Below are 7,107 nucleotides of genomic sequence, written 5' to 3' on the forward strand. Positions count from 1 at the left end.
GGGTGCTTCCTGGTGCACCCAGCATAGTTATTTTGTTTGTTTAGTAATAAAATCAAGCCTGACCCTGTAAATCGAGTGTGATCTGCATAAGTCCGGCCATTATAAAAGATCCTGCTCACAATTGCTACCATTGCAGCATGCACTGACAGAGAAAATACTAGAAACTCCTGTATGCAGTTAGCCTTCTCCACAAAGGCACACTGTTGGCTCATATTCAGCTTATTGTCCACTCTAACCCCTGGGTCTTTTTTTGCACAGCTGCTGTCTAGGCAGTCAGTCTCCAATCTGTACTGATGCATGGGAATGTTGCATCCTAAGTGAAAGACTTTGCACTTCTCCTTGTTGGATTTCATGAGATTTCTTTAGGTCCAATCCTCCAAGTTGCGTCATTCTGAATTCTAGACATACCCTCCACTGTATTTACCACTGCCCCACAGCTACATTGGGAACACCAGCCACTACTGAGTGACACCACTTGTGTCATCCACAAACTTGCTGATGGTGCACTCTATCCTGTCTTCCAGATAGTTGATGATGTTGAAGAAAATCAGCCCCAGGACTCACCCCTCAGATACTTCACTTGATATCAGCCACCAACAAGACATCAAGCCATTGATTACTATTCTTTGAGCCTGACAATCCAGCCAGTTATCCATCCACCTTATAGTCCATTCATCCAATCAACCTGTACCTCCTTAGCTTGCTTGCAAGAATGCTGTGGGAGACCTTATAAAAAATCTTACTGAAGTCAAGGTATAGCACATCCACTGGTCTCCCCACATCCATGGAGCCAGTCATCTTGTCACAGAAGTCAATCAGGTTGGTCAGGCATAACTTTTCCTTGGTGAATCCTTTAAGTCATGTTTCAGTCACTCCATTACCATGCTCTTTCCTATTCCACAGACATCTTTCTGTTTGCTAGCACAGACTGAAATGATCCAGAATGCCATATACATTTGTTGCTGTGTTTTTTAAGTTTTGAAATGACATAGGGTGTCCCTAAAGGCTTCAAGCATGAAGTCTTCAGGGAGGCAGACATGGACAGGGGATCCAGGATAGAATAGGATGTGGACTGGAGTGAGTTGGAGCATTACTCCATTCTGGTGAAGGGCTCCTTTTTCACCACAACTACATTCTCTATTCTGTTGTCGGCATTTGATTTTCAAATGTGAAAAGCATGGATTTTACTGTGGTATGTTGTGAGACTAGTCCACAACCAGAAAGTGTCCTCACCAGATCAGACTCTAACATTGATTATAGTATTTTATTTTCATGACATAATCCCAAAGTCAATAGTACAGAGTGTTAGTAACAACGCTTGCTGGTTTAGTTGTTTACATTTTCTTGATATTTTAAACCACTCTGAAGAAGTGTCAATTGATTTGAACGCTTAATATGGGGCTGTAGCTGCTGTATGATGTGACTGCACTACTTCAACCAGTGCCAGTGAGTATTGTGAATCAGTTACTGGATGCTGAAACTGAACACTAGACCAGCCAGGCAACATAAGGGCTTTGAGTCCTCATGTCATAGTTTTGTGTTTAACGGTACAATAACCCCATACTTGTGTAAGCTGCTTCTTTCAGACATTAAGGCACTATACAAAGTATAACACCTTTTTATTATGTTGTTATCCTTAAGCTCATTCTTTTCCATTTGGCATTAGTATACAAAAGATTTAAAGGGAAATCTATCTTTTGGTTATGTTGGGATAATACAGCGAGAGTGAAAGAGTAGAGGCCTTAGCATACATTTTCTATGCTAAGAATTGAGAGCCTGAGGGATTAGGCCCAAAGCAAACATATGGGGGTTCTGACTAGCTGCTATCTGAGAATTTTCTGCTGTAAACATTATTCCAGAAATAATCTGCTTTTTGTGCTTTTGTTCTTAATACCTTTTTAACAGCACAATTACACATGCCATATCATTTGGACAGGCTTAATTTTTTTTTAATGCATGAGTCACCTTTATGAAATACCATCCACAGTTCAAGCAGCAAAAATTGTTCCCATTTTGGGGGTCTCCATTTATATAAGTTTCTAGAGCATTTCTGTGGAAATATTGTACAATGTGCTTTTTTTTCTATATGCATATAATTTCCACTTTTAAGTCATTCATTAAATCTCTAGTATTTTCTCTGTCAGTGTATGCAAGATACCAGCTGGGAAGCTAGAAAATGAACAAAAGTCAGACAAATGTATGATTAGACACATGAAATTAGTTGCATTTATGGAAAACAGACAAATGCTTTAGAGTTTGTCAGGAGAGTAATTCCCTGCAGTTTAAACCAGGCTATAAGGATGAGTATATCTTCCACTCACTTGAGTTGCCTCTAGAATTCACTGTGCTCTTAACGACAGCACCTGCCATTGGCGTCCTCATCCCACGGGTGATTATCCCATGGGTCACCCACTCCACATCTGTTTAGTCTGTCCCCTGCTTTCAGGGGGCGTTTTTTCTCTCCTCTAATCTGAGCCTCTCAAGCCTTCAGGTACCCAACAATTTATATCTTGCTGTCCTAGCAATTATCTTCCTTTGGCTTCCTAAACATACATCCCTGACACTTCACCCTTCATTCCCATTCTCAGTTTCCTCGTTTCCTGGGCATACTTCACACTAAGCCCTTAAAAAGTGGGTGACGATTATTTCTTACTCCCCTGCCTGGGTCCAGGAATATCAAGTAAATCCCAAGATATTTGCCTAGGATGTGAGATAACATAGTGTCCCACTCTACAACCTGTATGATGTGGCTCAGTAATGGCTCTTTGGCTAATCTGGAGCTAGGTGGTTGTATCATTAAGGAAGGAGATGTCCTTATCTGTTGGTCAGAAAATTACCACAGCATAGTGGTGATCAATGTATAAGATAAATGTGACCATATGTCAGATTTTTTTTCTTCATAAATAAGACCCTTGTTTACCAAATGTTCAATTTTGGTTATGTCACTATAAAAATCAAGCAGCTGGTAATTCAGGCTTGATTAGCAGGTCTCCAGTTTTGATTAGTAAATTACTGTAGTAATCAAGGTTAATTCTCATTGCAGAGCTATGCCATAGATTTTATTTCTTGCAGAGAAATAGATTTCCTAGCCTGAAGCAGGAATGTTGCAATAAATACTCTAAAAAGATGTAGAAAGAGAAATTAGAAAAAGAAAGCTTCTCAGAGGATATAAAAGTATTGGCAACTAGAACTGCAGTATTGTTGGGAATGATATGGTTAATTTGTAGCCATACAAATCCAATCTGCTATTTTTGTAGAATATTCTGATATAAAATATGCCCAGGTTGCATTGCTAATTCCTTTTACTTTGTGTTTTCTCTGTCTTAAAGGATACGGGTTGCTGACACCAAGTCCTTGTCTTTAATTTTTTCCCCTTGATTCCTTGTCTTTTTTTTTTTTTTTTAAACAAGAAAGTACAGAGCTTTCAGGAAGAAGCCCCAGGAACTGTTGTTCATATAAAGTCAAATAGTAGGATGAATTCTTACCAAACCAACAAACATCACTGTTTTAAAAACAAATATTTGGCAAAGCTGATCCCACCTCATCTTCAAATACATGTTTGAGCTTTGTGAATAATCTGTCCTTCCCATAAATGGAAAAAAAGACCTCGACAGCAAGTATTACTATGGAAGAGGCACAGTGCTCTTCACAACAGTGCTTTTACCGCTGCATATTACTATATCTTTATACTGTGAATCGTCTAATTGTTTCAGTCAGATCAGACAGCCAGGGAGGCGAGACTAGGAAGACAGACAGACCTTATATAAGTTGTTACATTATAAGGATATTATTAGTTTCCAGTCACAAATCTTAACCAGGTTGGATGTGTCACTCATACATTACCTGATTACAAAATGAATTGGAATACACAAATAGTTTATCTCCTCCTACTGCACTTACTATTTGATCTCAGACTGATATGTACAGCGTCCCCAAAAGGGAAGACACGCAAGGTATTCCAATTTTACAAATGAGAAAATAAATAGCAGAGGGAAGTTAAAACCATGAGGGTAGAGATATTTATAATACTCCCCCCTCCCCCCCCCCATTCAACTATATTTTGTAGGGTGTCTTTATAAAATCTCCTTTATCTAAAACCAAGATGTCCTTTGTAAAGGCTGAGAAAGAACACAGAATTTACTCATGTATGCTTCAGGCTGGTTATGCTACTATACCAATGATGCTGCCCTGCTATGAACTTCTATTATGTATGTGGGAACACAGGAATTTTCATACAAGACCGAGACCAATGGTCCATCTAAATCTAGTATATTGTCTCTGACGGTAGCAAGCAGAAAAATGCTTCAGAAGGTTTCTTCCTAACACTGGAAAGTAAGTGGCTGTCTTATTGCCCGAAGCAGAGGAGATTTATATCCCTTACACATTTTTCTCCTATGTAATGTAACTGTGGATACTTAACATTTGGCCTTACCTAGATGGCCCATTTATGGGGGAGGAAACCCGCCCAATGAACTGGCTAGGTCTTGGCAGAAAATGCAAACTGGCTTGAATTATACGTCCTTATTTAAAGCTAAGCTGTGGCCAAAACAGAGTAAGTGTAAGGGAAAACTAGATACATACACACATCAAGTTTACAGGGCATCTCAAGGACCTACCTAACTCTTCATTCATCAATAATTTGGGGAAATTTGCAGTAGAAAAATAAAAGGGAAAACATATTGGCAGGGAGAACGCACTGAACTCAAATTAAAAGCAGGAAAAACCAAATGTGATTCCTTCTGGGCATGTCTACACATGCACATTTAATGAGCATTAGCCCTATTTGAGTCACATTAAGGGCATGGGTCTGTATGTGTGCACCCTTAAGCACCTTAAAATGGCAATTTAAGGCTATTCAAGCCTAAATTTGCTACCTGCATAAAGCAGGTATCAAATTTATGCACAAATAGCTAAATTGCATTAGCGAACATGTAAATGCGATAATGCGCATTAGCATGGTGTGTTTCCATTGACTTTAGTCCCAACATTAATGCATGCACATGTAGACACATGGCTAAATCGCCTTCCTGTGCTTTAAGCTAAAGCACATTAAGTTTAGGCACATGTAAAAGCACGTGTAGACAAACCCCCTGTGTTCTGTCTAGTCCTTCTAACCACAAGAAACGTTGTACTTGGGGAGGAAACAAAGGTGAGGACAGTTATATCTTAGGCTCTGGATTATTAGGGAACTTCCACAAAATCCTGGCCCCTCTCCAGTAGTACAGCACAGTTCCTTAAATCTGGCAGATTTTCACACATTTCTTTTGTGCCTGTTTTTCTCTTGGCTTTGGCTTTGCCTTTCTTATCCCCTGCAATTTTGCAGAAGAAAATGAGATGAAGGCTGCAGCTGTCTGCCTTCAAGGAATAGTAAAGGACAGTTTCCTTAACCCGTTTTTCCCCCCTCCACCAATTATGATGCAAATATGCTGAAAGAGATTGAGATTCTTCACAGGTTACATTCTTGACCAAACTGTTTATTTCTGAGTGATCTATTCAGATTTTTGTTGGCAGTTTTGGGGATAGGGCTGTAATATTCTCCATACAACATCTGCATCATAGAGTCATTTTGAAAAATTCTGTCCAAGCATAGGAGTACTCAAATTAAAATGGGACTCTGGCCCCCAGGAAGACTGGCTTGTGTGGCTTCAGTGGAAAAAAACAGGCCTCAAGCTGGCTTTCTCTGATACATGGGGTCCTTCCAGCCCCACCAAATCCCCAGGGGACATAGAAGCTGGCTATTCTGTTTACACACAATCCTTCCCATAGTATGCTGGGCATGTCAAGGTCATGGCTGCAGGAAAGAAGTACAGCCAGAATGTTTCTGCAGTCTTTTAATCCCTAGCAAGAAAAGCTATCCACTAAAGGTTGTTTCAGCCCTGTGTAATTTAGAGAGGCCCTGAGGCTGCACCATAGATATTTCCTTTGTCCTGAGATATGCCTGTATCACTGTACAGGATGAAGTGATTAGTAGTATGTTCTGTTGGCTGGTTTGAATACAGATGATAGACCACTTTCTAAAAAAATGTGGTCAACTCCCACTGAGGTCAACGGTTTAGCCTGAAAGGTGGATTATAGGATGTGGCTATAATTGGTGCATGCAAAAATCTGCAAAGGTTTTTTTATATACTATAACTCTAGTTCATTTGTATTACAATATTACCCAGAAGCCCCAGTCTCACTGTGCTGGGCAAGGTCCAGACACATAACAAAAGAAGACAGTCCTTGCCTGAAAGGGATGTCAATTTAGGACCGTGGACCCATGAACAGAGAGCTAAAGTCAGAGTCATAAACCTGAAACAACTCATACAGTGGCAGCTGCGTACAAATGAGTAGGCTGTGCATTTGAAAGCACAACAAATAAGCAGGCTGTGCATTAAAATGCAGGCATGTGAAAGCAGAAGAAAATAGTCCTCAATTCACTCGGGAGTAAATTTGTCACAGTTGGGGTGGAACTACATTGCTTTTGCTTCTCGGGGTTGGGCCCCTGTGATTGCAGCTTTTTATTTGATCAGGACAGCTTGACTTTCTATGTGTTACCCTGTTCATGTGTCCTTAGGGTTAGTATGTAATGCAACAAGAAACAACAGGTTAGTATAGCAAACAGATGGACAGAGGGGCAGAAATGACAAGGTAAGCAGGAGATAATTACAATCAGTATATGCTCACAGCATATTGGCTGCTTAATTGCAGTCCATTTTTTAAGGTATAGGGCCACTCTAAGGAGGGAATGGAAGAAAAATAACTGTGATGGTGCTGTGGATTTTGATGGTAAGGTTTTTTTTGCTAAAGAGGAGCACCAAAAGAGAAAGCATGAAAATGCTTGATTCATAATTTGACAAATGGTATGAAGTCTATTGTCATTAGGAAAGCGGGAGAGGAAGGTTTACTGATAAGTAAGTAGGGTAGGGATAGGCCAGGAAGAACCTTAAGAATAAAGGCTCATCATTTTGTTTTGCTACAATAGGGAAGGAGGACTGTTTAGGGGGGATGAGTTGGATGAAGTGATGACTGTGGAAATTTACCTTCACAGCATGTTTTGACAGAAATAGCTCAAAGTCAAAGGAGAAGGCTGCTGTAGTTAAGACACAGGATGCTAAAGGCCTATGG

The 7,107-nt window shown here is 40.0% G+C and overlaps 1 long non-coding RNA gene across 1 annotated transcript; it reads left to right on the plus strand.

The window, feature by feature from the left end:
• The first annotated feature begins 300 nt into the window (after window positions 1-300).
• LOC109310793 lies at window positions 301-6,720 on the plus strand. Its single transcript, XR_002101320.1, has 3 exons — window positions 301-385; window positions 1,079-1,081; window positions 6,710-6,720. It is a non-coding gene; the product is annotated as an uncharacterized LOC109310793 (long non-coding RNA).
• The last annotated feature ends 387 nt before the right edge of the window (window positions 6,721-7,107 follow it).

Source organism: Crocodylus porosus, unplaced genomic scaffold (genome assembly GCF_001723895.1).
Source record: "Crocodylus porosus isolate Cpor-Errol unplaced genomic scaffold, CroPor_comp1, whole genome shotgun sequence".
Taxonomy (NCBI): domain Eukaryota; kingdom Metazoa; phylum Chordata; order Crocodylia; family Crocodylidae; genus Crocodylus; species Crocodylus porosus.